Consider the following 15,626-nt stretch of genomic DNA (forward strand, 5'->3'; position numbering starts at 1 on the left):
AAAAACCCCTTTCTTTAGAAAGTCAAATCTGGACATAGAAACTTGACTTCTGGTATCTCTGGCTGAAAAAAAATGGTACAATGTTATTGCTGGAAATTTTTGTTTTTTATCTTTGTATAGGTTTAACATCAGCCTTGTGGATATAAAGCACAAACCTACATTTCCCCATGTGATAACTGTTTGCTTTGCTTTTTCCTTCAGAAGGTAGGAGAAATGATTAAATCACTACTGCCCTGAAAAAAACCAGACATCAATAATAGAAACTATTGTTCATTACTCAATTAAGAAAATAAGAAATCTGGAATCTGCATAGGGTGAATTATTATTTTAAATGCTGATATTTTGACTTTCTGAAATTAGGATCTTAGTACTGAACTCTCCCAGCTGTTTCTCACTACTGTCAGGAAATAAGAAGATGAAAATTTGAAAGAGTCGTTGGAGGGACACCTTTCTGCACCATGACATGCCAAAACCTAAAGAAAATATAGCAAAGGTTTTGCAAAGCAGCCAGTGGCTGGGGAGAGGAGAATATGCCGTAGATGCCTCTGCACTGGTTAATCCCGTAGCAGGTTGCATACACCTGGGGTTACGGGCTCCTCTTCAGACCAGGAGAAGAAGAAGAACCAAATCCCATGACTGGCTATTGGTGGAAGCTCCCTCAGTGCAGCACCATCAATTTTTGGGATCAATTTTGGCCAGATGGTATTGAGCTAAAAGTGGGAAAGGGGCCCAATCCAGATCTCTGTGCACCCCTAGTGCTCATTCTCGGGGGATGATTGCTCTGTCTGAAAGTGGTGAGTAAAGCCATGACCTTCCCTTCCCAGCAAAATCAGAGGTGAGCCGGCCACATGGCCCCCCAGCAGGAGCTGGGGTCCCCGTGGTGGGAGTGCTTGCTGCCCTTCTTTGTTGTGCCAAACCTGCAAGGATGGGGCTCTCCTCCGTATCCTGGCACCAACTTCGCTCTTTGGTTTCACCTCTAACTGCGCTGCTAGTTTTTTATTTTATTTTAAATCCTGACTTCATCTAGAAATGATTGGGGTGTGCTCAGCACCAGCTGTCTTGATAGGTTTGAAATTTTTGGGAAACCTCAATACTGGCATTTTATAAACACAGTAAGCAAAGCACGCTGGAATATTAATGGGTGAAACGCATTTTAAAGGGGCACCATCACTTTGTAATTTTGACTGTTAAAATATATTGGCTAGGGGCAGTTTGGGGGACTTTCAGCAAAGCCACAAGTGCTCTTCACAATTTAAAGCTCCTGCATTTAAATGATTCGTTTTTCTGCCACTGTGCAAGATCCCTGGAGACAATGGGGGCTGTGACACTGAGGAACAGGTTATCCTGTCTGTGCATGGAGCACCATAAAAACCACAAGATGTACAGACAGAATAAAATACAACATCCCCCCTTTCCCATTTCTGGCATTTGTAGTAGTTACATTACATCAGCATTGGGTAAAAAGGAAAAAAAAAAGCAGACAGAAATGTGGTCTCTAAACTGACAGAGCCTCTTTAAATTCGCTTGAAGAACCATCTCAGGAAAAAAAAAAAAGACTCACTATGCTGTTCTGGATTTTATTTGTTTAAATGCAAATTTATGTAGCTGGCCACACACCAAAAAATAGAGAGTTTGGTACTGCAGTTCCTTTGGTGTATTTTTCAGCATTGTAATGGGCTACAGGGAGACAAAGGAGAATATGAATATATGGCAGTTGATATTTAGATTTGGGTGACATTTTTGCTTGTTGTAACTGTCATTTTAAAAAAATCCATTTTCCTTCTATCATGCTATTGAATCACAGCAGACATTGATGTAGGAAAGCTGGAATTATTTAATAATGAAAATTAGGAGTGATTTTTGTACTGTATTTCTCGTTAACGACCTCTCATCTGATGATGAATCCTGAGGTCCAGGCTAAACTCACCCATAGGGTAGAGTGCGCCGCTGAAGAGTGAGATGATAGATGGATCTTTTCCTCACCCACCAACACCTTTTTTTCTTTCTTATTTAATAAAGCAATAAAAAGTAAACCCTTTCATAGAGCATTGAAAAGCTAGCTCGAGCATGACACTACTATCACACCTTTCACGGTATTTTTTTTCAGGAGTCTGTCCCTGATATTAGTCCACAGGAGCTGCTTTTGGGAATTGCGTGTCTGACTCTGGTGTTTTCCTGCTAAGGAAGAGGTATGGTCTTTGTCCCTCACCTGCAGATGGCTTGGATGCTTTCACTTTTCCAAGGCGAGCACTTCCCAGTGGGCTGCATTCAGAAAGTGCTTTTCATAGCATTAGTACTGAACCAAGTTACAAAAGAATATTAATCTAATACATTCCAAAATTCAAATATGTGTGATTAATAAGCATTATTATCTATAAATAAGGCTCTAATGATACTTTGGCAGTGTTGTAAACACAAGAATCAGAAGCAATTATTGTCATTATTGTTCTGCAAGTACTTTCCATGAATACCAAATGGATATTACTGTCCAGCTCCTTGGCACATAGAAATCCTGTAAAGAATCAGTTGTCAGTCAGTAAGGTCTGGCCGGCTGCTGTTAACTACATTTGTCTGAAATGCAGCGTACCTAAAGACAAAGCCCGCGAGTTATTGAAAGCAAGACGATTGTTGATTTAAAAATTCTTCTTTGTCTTTTGCAACCCCCAAAATGATGTTAAATAAAGCCTATGACAAAGTTTTCACATCCTGTGAGATGAACTGTTTGTGTGATGACTGTGATTAAAAATGGAAACGGATTCTCTGCCAAAAAACCTGCCCTTCTTTGTGTGAAACCTACGAAGGTGTGAATATCCCAAATAAAAGGTGGTGTGAAAATAAGGCCCCCCCAGCCGTTAGAGGTGACCCACGGCTAGTTTTCAAGGATGTGAGATGAAAGGAGCATTCACCCCCACCATGTTTACCTCTCCACAGTTTGTACAGGTCCCATAAACTCGAATCATGCTGGTGGCCGGGTCCCACTCCCTGTGACAGCCCCACTTGCCTTCCTTTGGCAGTCTCACCTCCTTCACCAAACCTCACCGCTTTAGACAGTGCCAGCCAACAGCAGCATTTTGTGGTGGGTGTCATGTTGTTCTTCAGATGCCAGGGTGTCATCGCGAGCGGGAACAGTGTGGGTCTGACTCTCTGAATCTGCAGAAAGAAAAACAAAAAGTCAAAAAAAACCCACCAAAAAAACAACCCCAAACAGTAAGCTTTACTTTCCAAATGTGTTCAATTCTTCTTTCCTCTCCTTGATATTTGGGGCGTGCAGCACCCTATACCATGTGGTTTAACATTTTGTTCTCTATTTGTAGGTCAACATTTCCATGATTAAACTTCATCCTTTATTCAGCCTGTTCTGGCTAGGCTTTGCAGCACATGTGATATAAGCTGTTTTCACAGCTAGTAGGCCAAATCTTACTCTGGATAAGGGAGCCAAACATATGTGACTGAGTCAGACACTTAAATCAGCTCCCTGGTAAATGGGAGATAACTCCAGGTGCAGTGTCGAACACTGAGAACCAAAAAAGTGGGAAGGGTGGCCAACGTTCCTCCATGTGGGAAAGGAGACATCCTATGCACACAGACAGTGAAATCATAGCCCTGCCCAAAATTTTCTCTCCCACGTTTGCCTGAGGATACAGAGCCCTCTTCACTGAAGTCATCAGGAATCTTTCCTATGACTTTGGTGGGTTCTGGATCAGGCCAGCCTGGGGCAAGCTTAGCTGCAGCTGGGCATGGGATGGGATTGCACAGGAGAGGGATGGGGAGGGAGGAAATGAGGCCCCTCTTGGAGACTCCCTCTTGCAATTGTGGCACACACAAGGTGGTTGGGGGCACATGGAGCACCCCACCTACGGCAACACATTCCTTTCAGCTGCCCTCTCTTCATTGCCTTTACATATGCAGCTCATTTACTGACTGAGGCTGGTGAATTCTTTTGCCTGGTGACAGGTATCCATTGCTCCAACATGGGGTTGGACTGGGCGACCTCTCCTCATAAATCAGGGGAACAATTCCTGGAAGTGTTGGCTCCCTGGCGTGAGCATTACCCAACCCCATAATCCTCAGTGCAGAGGACCGGCATTAAAGGACTCACTTTCTGGCTGTGTAGCCAACAGTCCTCCTTCTCTTGTCCTTCTTTGTGATTGCCCGTAACTCTGGTAAGTACAGGGAAGCCTACAGGCCTTGTTAAGTCCAAACAGAAGAGTCAGATGAGTAGGCAGGTGTCATATGTGATTTTTGCTATGTGACATTCCTACTTTCACCAGGGCTGGACTGGTCCTGGCTGTTGGGTTGCTGCACAGCAAGTACCAGGGTTGACAAGAGAGAACTGCAAACAAGAGCTCCTGCAGCAAGTTCAGGGAGGATAGGTTTTCCTCAGATGGGCAAGACTGTATCCATAGTGTTACAGAGAGAGAGGACTGTGCTTCATTTATTACTTGGTGATGAACTGCGTCATCACGCGAGAGAGCTGGCAATGAATCTCCCTTAGCTAAAGGAAGTCTGGGAATGTAGATAGAGGACTTTCAGTGACTTTTGCTTTTATCTTTTTTTTTTTTTTTTTTTTTTAATGGCACTCATCCTTTATCTTTTGTTCATTTGCTTTGATTTTTTCTATAGTTTTTTTTTCATTTGGAAAAAAAAAAACTTCTCCTGCCCAAACCTAAATCTACTTGCTAGAACAACAGTAGATAAGCTCAAATAATGACTATTGTGGCTGTGTGAGCACTACGTTACCCACTGTTGAGAAAGCCCTGTCCCAATAAAACACATGGTGACATGTAGGAAGAAGTGGATGCACTGCTCTGAGGCTTTGAGGACCAGCTCTATGGTTGGGCAAATCCCGTGGCGTGTGTGTGGGCATCTGATCGACTTCCCTGCCACTGTGTTGGGAAGGAAAGCCTGTTGGCTACAGCTGGAAAGTTTCTGAGGACTTAATAGAGAGTACGTGCCTTCAGTGCTTCACATGAAGTTAGTGGATGTTGTCCTGAAGTGAGGCATGGAAGCAGATGATCTTGTCTGCTGTGCCTGATCACATGAAATAGTGCAAGGCAGAGGAAGGAAGAATCTCACACTCCTGGGAAGCAACAGGGAGAGTACCATGATCCTACCCTCATTGGTGTGAAAGCTACTTAAGAATATGCTGGAATAAATCCATATGTGCTTCAAAGACACATTGGTGTCAAGTTAGTGGAAAGGAGAGGGGAATTCAGGCCAGAAAGATCTGCTGATAGGGTCAAGTGGCCTCCCTGTCCCTGCGTCTTCCTTTTGGAAACACAACTGCACTTTGGCTTAACTTTTTAAAGTGTGAGCCAGATCATGATGCTTACAGAAAGCAAGAAGAGTGGAAGAAGGTGGGAAAGTCCTGTGATCAGGGTGCAAGAGGATCACACCATGTTATGTGAGGCTGAGGAAAAGCAAATTAAGCTTTTTCTCTGCAGTTCTATAGACAAAGGAAGTTAAGTCACCATTTTCTTATGTTTAAATAACAGTCTCCCTTTTCCATGGTGTAAAAGATCTCAGGATCACACAGGAATGAATTAAGACTGTGGTACTAGATGTAGTTTTAATTTAATGAAGAGATAGTGTATTCTGTATTATCTTGTCTCTTGTTTCTGATTGTCTTTTTGGGGGGGGTTGATATTACTGTAAGTAAATACATTTGTCTTTTGTTTCATTTTCCCCTTGTGACCTATTTCATTTAATTAGAAGGAAATGTGTAATAGGAAATGAGTGGCATCACACTGGGCTCCATCCAAAGCCTGTGAAATCATCAGGAATCTTTGTCGGGCTTTTCATAAGCACCAGATCTGGCCCAGCAGAAAAGAGGAGCTGTTTCCACCTTATCTGGAAGAATGTGTGCTGCCAGCGTAAAAATATTACAGTCTTCATTTTAAGATCTGGCCCAGATACTAGGGAAGGATTTTGCTACTGCATATGCCTCTCTGTGCCACATGTTTCACATCTGCAGCAGCACGTTAAAGGATAAAGGATCCTAAAACCTTAACTCTGAATATACGTATAAAAAGAAAGTACAAATTAAGGAAAAGACAAAAGATATTGATGGAAGTACAGGAGATGCTCTTTAACATGCATATTATTGACTCAATAGATTGTTACGGCTTCAGAGCTATTAGGGTCTGCTGTGTCAATGTGTACTTAGGGACTGTTTAATATGCAGATGGTTGACATGACAGACCAAAGCCATTACAGTCTATCATGTCAGGGGGGATACATGAATACACACTTTGCCAACACTGTAAAAAGTCCCTTTAAAATACAGTTGCTGTGCATACTTAGCTGCTTTTAAAAATAATTTAATAGGTTTGGTTATTCTGATGCCCAGAGACCAGAGAGTCTGGATTTATCAGCAATAAAATTTAATTCCAAATTAAGCCATTTTCCATGTAGAATGTGCATTCAGGAGGACAGGGTGTAATCTCAGTTACACAGCTCCTATCAAATCTTGTAAAATTAGCTACTGCACTTGTGCGTGTGTAGAAGAGATCAGAATCTATCTGTCGGCATGTGTCTTTTTGAAGAATATAGTTTTGTCTTTTTGAGGGGTAAGGGAGAATGTCGTCTCTTTTTTCATTCAAATAATCTTCAGTAGCAATTAAATAGCTTATGCTACCTAAGAGATCAGTTATTACAAGATAAGCAGCATGACAGTTTGGAAAAACTGAATAAGTCTTTGATTATTTACTAAGTTTTGATATCTGCTATTTGCCTCAAAATGCTAAAAAGTGAAGTATAAGATACAAACATGAAAGGCTCATTTGATCATCATAAGGAAAGGAATCAGTAGTTTTGCTTTTCTTTTCCTCAACAACTTATTTTTTATTAAAATAGCAAAGCCAAGTCTTGTGTTTAATAAGATATATTTTTTTCATTTGAATATCAAATGGAAAAATACAATTAAAATATTCCTGCTTTTACATTAGTTGTAGGCTATATTTCAGTGATGCATATATCTAAGAAGCTCAGCATACACATTTGGTATATATTAGATGCTTCTAACAGATGCCCAGACCTCTTCGCCTGATTTTTAATGTTCTCTTTTTATGGCAGCGATCCAGGGACATTTTAATTTGCAAGCCTGTGAACTTGGAAATAATACTTGTAGTGGGGCATTACATCTAGTCCATTGCATCTAAGTTTATTGTCATGTGTCACCTAGCTCTGATTTTAGCTGATTTGCTGGACTGAGGCACACCATGCAACTCCAGCATGAAATTCCCAGAGTGAAAGCACTCTGCTTTGCAAATAATAGCAACCACCCAACACGATAAAGGCCTTTCCTCTTACTGTGGGACAGCTTGGGGACACACAAATCTTCAAAAGGAGAAGCGCGTTTTCAGGCAAATGTGATGGTTGATCATCTGATGACTTTTTAGCACTTGATGCAAACAGGGGGACTGTTGGGGCAGTCAGGATGTGGTGGCCATGGGTATGGCAAGTTCCAGGAGGTAGAAAGCACAGAGTGGACATATCTCATAACCTGTCAGACTCGTGCTCCTGGGTCTTCTGTGAGATTTTGGCAGTGAGGCAGGAAAGCCAGAAAAAGCTAGAGGGAAGAAAAGTCCAGGAAAACCCAGGAGGTGTCTGCTTCTTACAGCTGAATGAATTCACCCTGAGTTCCAGGAGAGGTCTTTGAGGGGAGATAGCTCTCCCTGCGTTGAGTTACCTCTGAATCGAGGAAGGACCAAGCAGCAAGAACATGAGCTGCAGGAAAACATATAATTTCCTCAAACAGCATTATCAGTGCCTGTAGGAAAGGTGTACTTTGCTTGCTACCCAGCCCTTGGAAGGTGGATGCATCCCTGTGGTTGCCTCTTGGCAATGGATATTGACCATGGCCTTGGGAGCATCAGTCCCCACAGCCCTTCATGCTCCACATCTGGCTGTCCATGGTGGCTGTGGGGGCACATCAGGCTCTGCAGGGCTCTGCCTTCCCCCTTCCCTGGGGCAGCCCTGGGAGCTCTGTGTCTCTGTCTGTGTACCCACATGCAGGGAAACATCAGCTGGAAGAGGCACGTATGAGGGTGCAACGCAGAGTGCTGTTTTACCTGGTGCTAATCAATAAAGCGAAAATGAAGCTTTTTGACAGCACTTGTAATTTTGACTGCTGAAATGGTGTGCCATTTCTTTGAATGCGGTACGCTTCTGTGCCCCATTAAAGCATGGTTGGCATCGCTTTCAACTATTCACAAATGCTGAGATGTTGAAAAATGTAGCATTTACAAAAGATACATCTGGTGTATATTTACAAGGCTCAGGAAACATTTAAAGAGTGCCTGTGCCATCACCATATTAGGAGAAAAGTTAGTCCCAGCCCCATATGTGAAATCAGTAGTCACGTGGATGCTGGTAGAAATTCCACTGATATGATACAGTGTTTTGGGGTATTAAAAATGAACATACCATACTGGGTATAATACCCAAATGAGATCAATATAGACCTGCATAACATGTTTGATAATTGCCAGGATGCACCTGTTTGTGGTCAAAAGAGGTCTATGGGTTTTAAGGGCAAAATGTTTAATTTTTTAACTAAAGAGGAATCTTTGGCTTCTAATTATGAGTTGTCACCATGTGTATTCCTGTTCTTCAATAAGAATTGTAAGAGCTGCCTACGAATTGAGGAAAAAGATGTTGAACAGCTTCCTTTAAATCACATAACATGTTGAGGACAAAAAAGTGTTTGTCTCCTCCTGCCAGTGCAATATCACTTAAGATACATTTGAAAACTATTTTTTAATTAATGTGATGGGTCATGTTTTCACCACACTAAGGCAGGAAATTCAAGGTAAACCAGATATTCCCTTTCTCAGTCACACAAACATGAATTAAGCATGTAGCATCTGACTTAATTTCAATTTCTAGGTCTGTAATTGAATCTAGCTCAATGTGAACTTTTTTTTTCTACACCATCACATTGATATCTGGATGTTAGTGACATTATTTAAAGCAACAAATCAACCTATAGGACTGTGTTCAGCTATACTTTCTTTATGCCATTTGACAGTAAAGGGAATAAAAAAATGCTACTTTTCTCTAGGGGCAGATTTGTTAAAGGGTTTTCATCTTTTGTCAAGATACTTAATCTTGGAATGTTACAAAAAAATTGCACAGTTTGTACAAGTGCAGATTTCTGCATGCACAGTTTGCCTGATTGCTAATTTGGATGAATGCTCTTAGACTTAACACCAGCAAACGAGAGAGGAAAGATAATTTCTGCATATATCCTCTGAGTCAAGTGTGAGTCCCTGGACTCAAAGGGAAGCAGATATCCACTTTTTGGGCTGAAGGCTGTCACTCTGGATCATCCCATACATCAGTCTCAGCTCATGCATGCCAATGTGAACAAATCCTAACAATGAGCTGTTTCGTGATGCCAGCAGAAATGAATGTTTCTGAAAGCTTTGGGGTTTTGGACAAGGCAGCTGAAGCCGACCCTGTGGCACTCACCACTTCTGACTAACCAAAGAAGAATGAGATTTTGGCACAAGTGTCCCATGTAATGGCCAATTTTGAACACACCTTTGTTTTCCAATGGGCCAAGTAAAGCTGATATGGGACTAAGAATTAAGCCAAAATAACCAACCGTATTATTTCCTCAGAGGGGTTCACTACAGGATAATTTATCCAAAATTATTAGCACTTCTAGTAAGTATCATTAATTCCTGGTGGTAGTCCTGCGCCTCCATCACAGCAGCAATCATGTGCTGGGATGTCTCCTGCTCAGAACATCATAGGCTTTTGGAAACGGATGATTGTTTATTTGATAGATTATAAAAATGGGCTGACCTATTGCCTTTTTGTGTTTTACTTTGCTTCAACGGCCTGGACTCTCACAGCTCCTTAGCAGCTTTTCCGATCCATCACATCAGGCTGGCAGCTGTGCCTCTGCACTTTGTCTGCCTGCCCACCGTGAGCCAGATTTCAGACGCACAGAGTGCCCGCCTTCCTTGCTCTCTTCTCGCCAGAGAGCTGAGTTTGCCCACACCTCTATTAGATGGCTTGATTTTAAGCAGAAAAACTCCTTTCTCCCATGGACCCTCTCAATCCAGGGTGGTAGGTGTGCAAGGACAGAGGAGGGCACACTCCCAGATGACCTTAGGTGTGTGCTACGCATCTGAGATCAGGGTCCCGCCCGACATCCATGGACTGAACCCCTCCCAGGTCCAGCAAATAGTCCTGCTCAGTACTGTGGCTGTTTTCATTTGGAGATATTTCCGCCATGCTGTGTAGCTTCTGCCCTTACCATGGACTCCCTGCTTCTCTCAAGCTTAATCTGTCTGTGGCATGCAGACCTGCAAAAGGCAGCATCTCAAACTAATAAACTCCATTTTACACCAGTCCACCTGCAAAAATTGTCCTCAGAAGTTTCCACCTCCTCCCCAACACTTGGCAAAAATGCTTGGGAAATGGTTGATTTTCTATAAGCAAATTTTCAAGAAGGAATAGATTTTTTTTTACTGCCAAGCTGTATAATAGGTGTTTTTGAGAGGTTGTTAACTTCAACAGTATAGCAAAAAACACTGTTACACCCCACACTGCATCTTTCGTTAAGCAATTAAGATACTGATAGGCTTTTACATTTATTTACCTTGATGGAAAGATATGTTTACTCAACCTGAGTACAAATCAACATGAGGAGGTGGAAGTTCAGAGTAAATTTGACTAATGATGTTGTGTTTTCATTCTTAAAAGAAAGAAAAAAAAAGCCTCCCTGCTTTTGATGCTATTTTATCTTCATTGGAAGGGATCCGAAATGATCCCAACTGTCATGTGAGTGCTCAGTTAGGCTCAGATCCTCTTTGATTGCAGCTGAATGTCTCTCTCTGTTGGCTCATACCTTCCCTTATATGAATAGAATGTACAGCGTTTCAGGTTGTTTATTGAACAGCTCTTTAACTCTTCTTCTGTGGATGCTCTCATGATTATATCTTTAAGCAAAATATGTGCTGTGGCCACCTTTGCCTGTGGAGATGTTAATGCAGCCATGTTGCTGATGTGAAGGAAGAATTTCCTCTTGGTTTCAGAATAACTTCCAAAATACAAATCTGATTGGTACAAGTCATAGTTCTTTCAGTGAACCTTGATTATCTCTTCTTTCAGACCCACTCTGTTCTCCAGTCATGTTACATGGTTTTCTCTCTCTCCAAGCAACTCTTCAGCATCCCCTTGAATGGCATCTACCGCACGTGAGCATCCTCCACTGTCTCTAAGATACTTTTGTTGTTTTTCTTTTTTGAAGATTTGTTTTTTTTTGAGATGACATTGATAGACATGAGGCCTAAGTCTGGAGATGTTCTGTGGGTAGAGCTCACATTTATTTCAGTATGTCAAGCAGTTTTAGGATCCGATCCATATTGAAGACTAGCATGGTGTAATGAGGCCCGGGCATATAAAACAATATGTATTCTAACACAGCTCACTCAAAACAAATATGTTCTCTTCTCTTTGGCTGGAATAAACAAACAATATCCATTGTGTTCGGCACGGCTCTTCTGCGCCGCCTTGTGCACAGAAGAGCTTGGCTTCCCGGTTCAGGTTTCAAAGTAAAAGAGGGGAGATTCAGGCTAGACATGAGGAAGAAATTTCTTACAATGAGGGTGGTGGAACACTAGCACAGATTGCCCAGAGAGGTGGTAGGTACCCCATCCCTGGGGACATTCCAGACCAGGCTGGATGGGGCTCTGAGCAACCTGACCTAGATGAAGATGTCCCTGCTCATTGCAGGGGAATTGGACTAGATGACCTTTGAAGGTCCTTTCCAACTCAAGCTATTCTCTCTCTGATTCTGTGATCTCCACCCTGCAATGTGAGCCTTGCCCAGACAACCCTATGACTTAGGACGCTTATCCTAAAAGCTGACACTGGGTCTGGTGTTAAATCCTATGTGTTTTATGGGAGAACATTCCTTACTGCAGATATACTAAAAGGGCTCCCTGTGCTCTTCAGTCTAACAAAGCTGTCTCTGGATCATAGGTGAGTTTTGCACAGAGGAAAAGCAGAGGATCAGTGTAATAGTAGTTGCAAGACAATGTCACACTGACCCGCGAAATCTTCTCCTCTGATAGCTGAATTTCCTTGTGATAAAAATTGGCAGTGGCATGAAAAATTCGTGATGACTTGAGGTGGAAACATTAGCCATTCAAAACGCACGTGTGAGATTCATTGTCTCCGTGAACCACAATGATTTTGCGTCCAGGTGTTCCTTCTGCAATTGAACTCAAACTTTTATACCATTCTGCAAAACCGTTACACTGTCTTGTAACTTGTGCTGGAAGCAGAGTGAGCTGTTTTGGCACTGAAATGATTTCATTGTTAGGCTAAGTGTTACACAGATGGCATTCTTAAATGTAAAACTCGTTTTATGCTTCTTTCGATTTCATATTTATTTCATTAGATCATTATTTATGTTAAAGAGACACTATTAATATGAAACGTGCTCAACTTGAAAGAAAATGTTGAGAGGAGTTTCAGGTGTCTGATCCATAATACTTTAGTTTTTTGTGTTTCACATTTTCCTACTTAAAATGTTTTTTTTTTTGTGTGTGTGTGTGTCTCTAGGTGCTATGTGACAGATCCACACAAACAACAGAGGGGAAAGAGCCTCACTTAACTGATTAGAGGAGAGAAGCAGTGAAAGGCAATATGCACAAAGTGCTGCCAAGTTCACAGAGCAAAGGAAAAGATAAAAAATAGCATCATTTCAGTAACCTTTCTTAAAATTTATTTAGAGTAATGTGAAGTATTTCTTATACTAGCAGCAGGGAAACAACTTTCAAGCAAAAATGTGATTTCTTAATCAAGGGTCTCTAATTCAAAACATATTTATTTAATAAACAGTAATTATGATAGCTGTAACTACTCATTCATATCAATAATTCATTCAGAAGTAAACCATATCAACATATTAACATCTATTTTTCCATTTAATGGGCTGTGATTTAAAATAAATGTAAATCGTCATAATAATTCAGCTCCATATGCTGGGAAAAGAAAAGTCACCTTAAACCAGATGCATATTGTGAAAAAAAGGGGAAGACAAGTTGTTCTAAAGGAACAGCATATGGGGGCAGATCTTAAGCTGGGGTAAAGATGCTCTGCTTTGTAGATGTCAACATAGCGAGGCTGAGTTACACCAGATGAGATTCTGGTCAGTAATTTTGAAGAACTGGATGTTTTAGAGGGTTTTCCACTGAGTCATATATGGATTTCTTCTTTTAATAAAAGATATAAATATGATTTCTTTCAGTTTTAATCGGGAAATGGCAATAAAAGTGATCAAGAAATAGAAGGATTTTTATGTGTGGAAACAATAGGCTGTTTGCCTGAGTGATGGGTTGACTCTGCACGTGTACATGCTTGTGTGCATGGAGCTATATTTATTTTTTCCTGTTGCTGGTTAGTTAGCCAAACCCTTTCCTAACTTGTATCCTAACTACCCACCTTGTTTTGTCAGCTGACAGCTCTTTTTAAGCTCCCTAATCCAGCAGGACTCCCACTGCAAGCTCTGTTGAAAATCTTTCTTTCTGTCCCCTGCCTGAGGTCCAGGGAGTGGCGTTTGGAGGCTGCAGAGCACAGTAGCACTTAGAAAAAATATCTGTTTTTTTTTTTTTTGCTTTGGACATAGGAAAAAAACAATGAAGGGCTCGAGCCCCAGTCAGCATGTGCTACTGCTGCTAGAGCATCTCAAGCACTTGGTGCAGATCTCCTCTTGCAGCTTTTTTGCTTTCAGCAGGTGAGGCCAGAGCCTGTGACGAGCAGTGGAGTGTCACCGTGCTGCCTGTTCTGCTCCGGCGTTTGAGATAGCACTGATGGCACACCCTACGGGCCTCATCACAGGCTCTCTTGTCCTCGTCACAGGCTCTCTTGTCCTCCCATGTGCTCAGCAAAGCCCTTTTCCTCCCTCAGACAGAGCATCCTGTGTTCTGTCTGTGAAAATAAAGCCCTGCACCCCTTCTTCCCCTGGGCTCTGGCAGTGATGCTTTCAGGGGATGTCTAGGGGAAGCGGCTGTCGGCACAGCATGGGTTAACCCTGCAAAAAGGTGTTTTCACAGCCTGCAGATGAGTTTTGCAGCCTGTGCAGTTACTGTGTCACTCTCCCAAGACTGCTGGTGCTGTCCCAGCTGTGACTGCCCTGCGTGTCACAGGGTTGTATGGCCACAGTGCAGGCAAGTTAAAGTGGTACCTGACCTTTGTTTTTTCCAGCCTCTGCTATACTTTGTGTTGTTAACATTCCTTCAGCAGTTTTAAGGAGAAAAGTGAGTCATCTTGTTTAATTTTCCCTATGCTAATAGAGAGGAGCCATGCTTTTTCCACAAGTTATTGCATTATTCCTCTCTCCGGTGTGGCTCTGATTTAGTGCTGGATGAAGCTCAAAAAGAGGATTAGTGTAGATATACTCCCATATGCTTGGATGCATTTCTGAACTCTGTCTGTACCATCCTCACTGCTTTTGATGGAAAAAGCTGGGCTATAAACCTGATGAGAACAGGCTTCCATGCAAGATGTTTAGTATTTCCTGCTTCTATTTGGGCCAGGAATACAGCACATCCAGCCTCTTTTGGCCCTGCAGCCCTCAGTCACGGGCTTGCCTGAAATTCAGAAAATCTCAGCATCAAAAAATGAATGGGGGAATAAAAGGAAGTTGATTTTTCTCCACTTCAATAAAGGCTAGATTAGGGTTTAGTTCCGGCTTTGGCAGAAACTTTGCTGGCGGATGGGCACAGGTAGGGTGTTTTTATTTTAATGGAATTTATTCATCCTTCTTTTAGATGGTCACACTGGAGTGTGAGTCCATTTTTATGCTCCTGTGTAAAATAACCTGTGCTGCTTTTTAAGAGCTGCACCTTCTGGGAAAATTAGGGCTGACTGTAAAACCCCAACTGTATTGTATTCAAGAAAATCAGGAGTACGAGACAAGAGAAAGAATAGAAAGAGCAAAGAGGGAGAGAGGGAGGCTTTCCTAAAGGTAGGATGCTACAGTGAGTTGTGCTGCCTCTTGGTGCCACACATGGGGGCTTCACTACGCCTAATACCTGGTAATTCTTCTAGGGGGTAATCAAATGTTAAATAGTCAAACATCAAGCCACATAAATTGATTCTAAAACTGCTGTTCTTCTGCCATTTGGGGCCTTTCTTCTTTAGTCGTTATTTTTTTAAAAGAATTTCCCAACAGTACTCAGTAATCAGCCAATCATTTTTGATGATTTTCCTTTCTCCATTATGCGGGTTTCCGAGTTTATGAATGAAAGGCTATGTTTTCTCAACCAAATCCTCCACTCCTTGGTCTGTTAGTAAACTAATGTTAACTTACAAGACTTGACTGAAATTTCAGGCTCTGCCAGCTGCGTGCTTGAGGAGTCCAAGCTGGTTAGGTAAAGAAACACCTTTTACACATGCCCGGGACCGGCTCCCACGTCGCTCCACAAGTTTCTATCAGTACAAAGGCTGACATTGTCTGCAAGGAGCAACTCAGATTACGTCCTCTTCCAGCTGCGTTGCCCCTGACCCTGATCCTGCCCCAGGCTGCCCACGCTCTGCCCTCCCCGCATGCACAGAGACCTCAGCTGCAACCCACTGCCTGCCGGTGTGGAGTCTCGTCT

This window comes from Patagioenas fasciata, chromosome 1, assembly GCF_037038585.1.
Source record: "Patagioenas fasciata isolate bPatFas1 chromosome 1, bPatFas1.hap1, whole genome shotgun sequence".
In the NCBI taxonomy this organism is placed as follows: Eukaryota; Metazoa; Chordata; class Aves; order Columbiformes; family Columbidae; genus Patagioenas; species Patagioenas fasciata.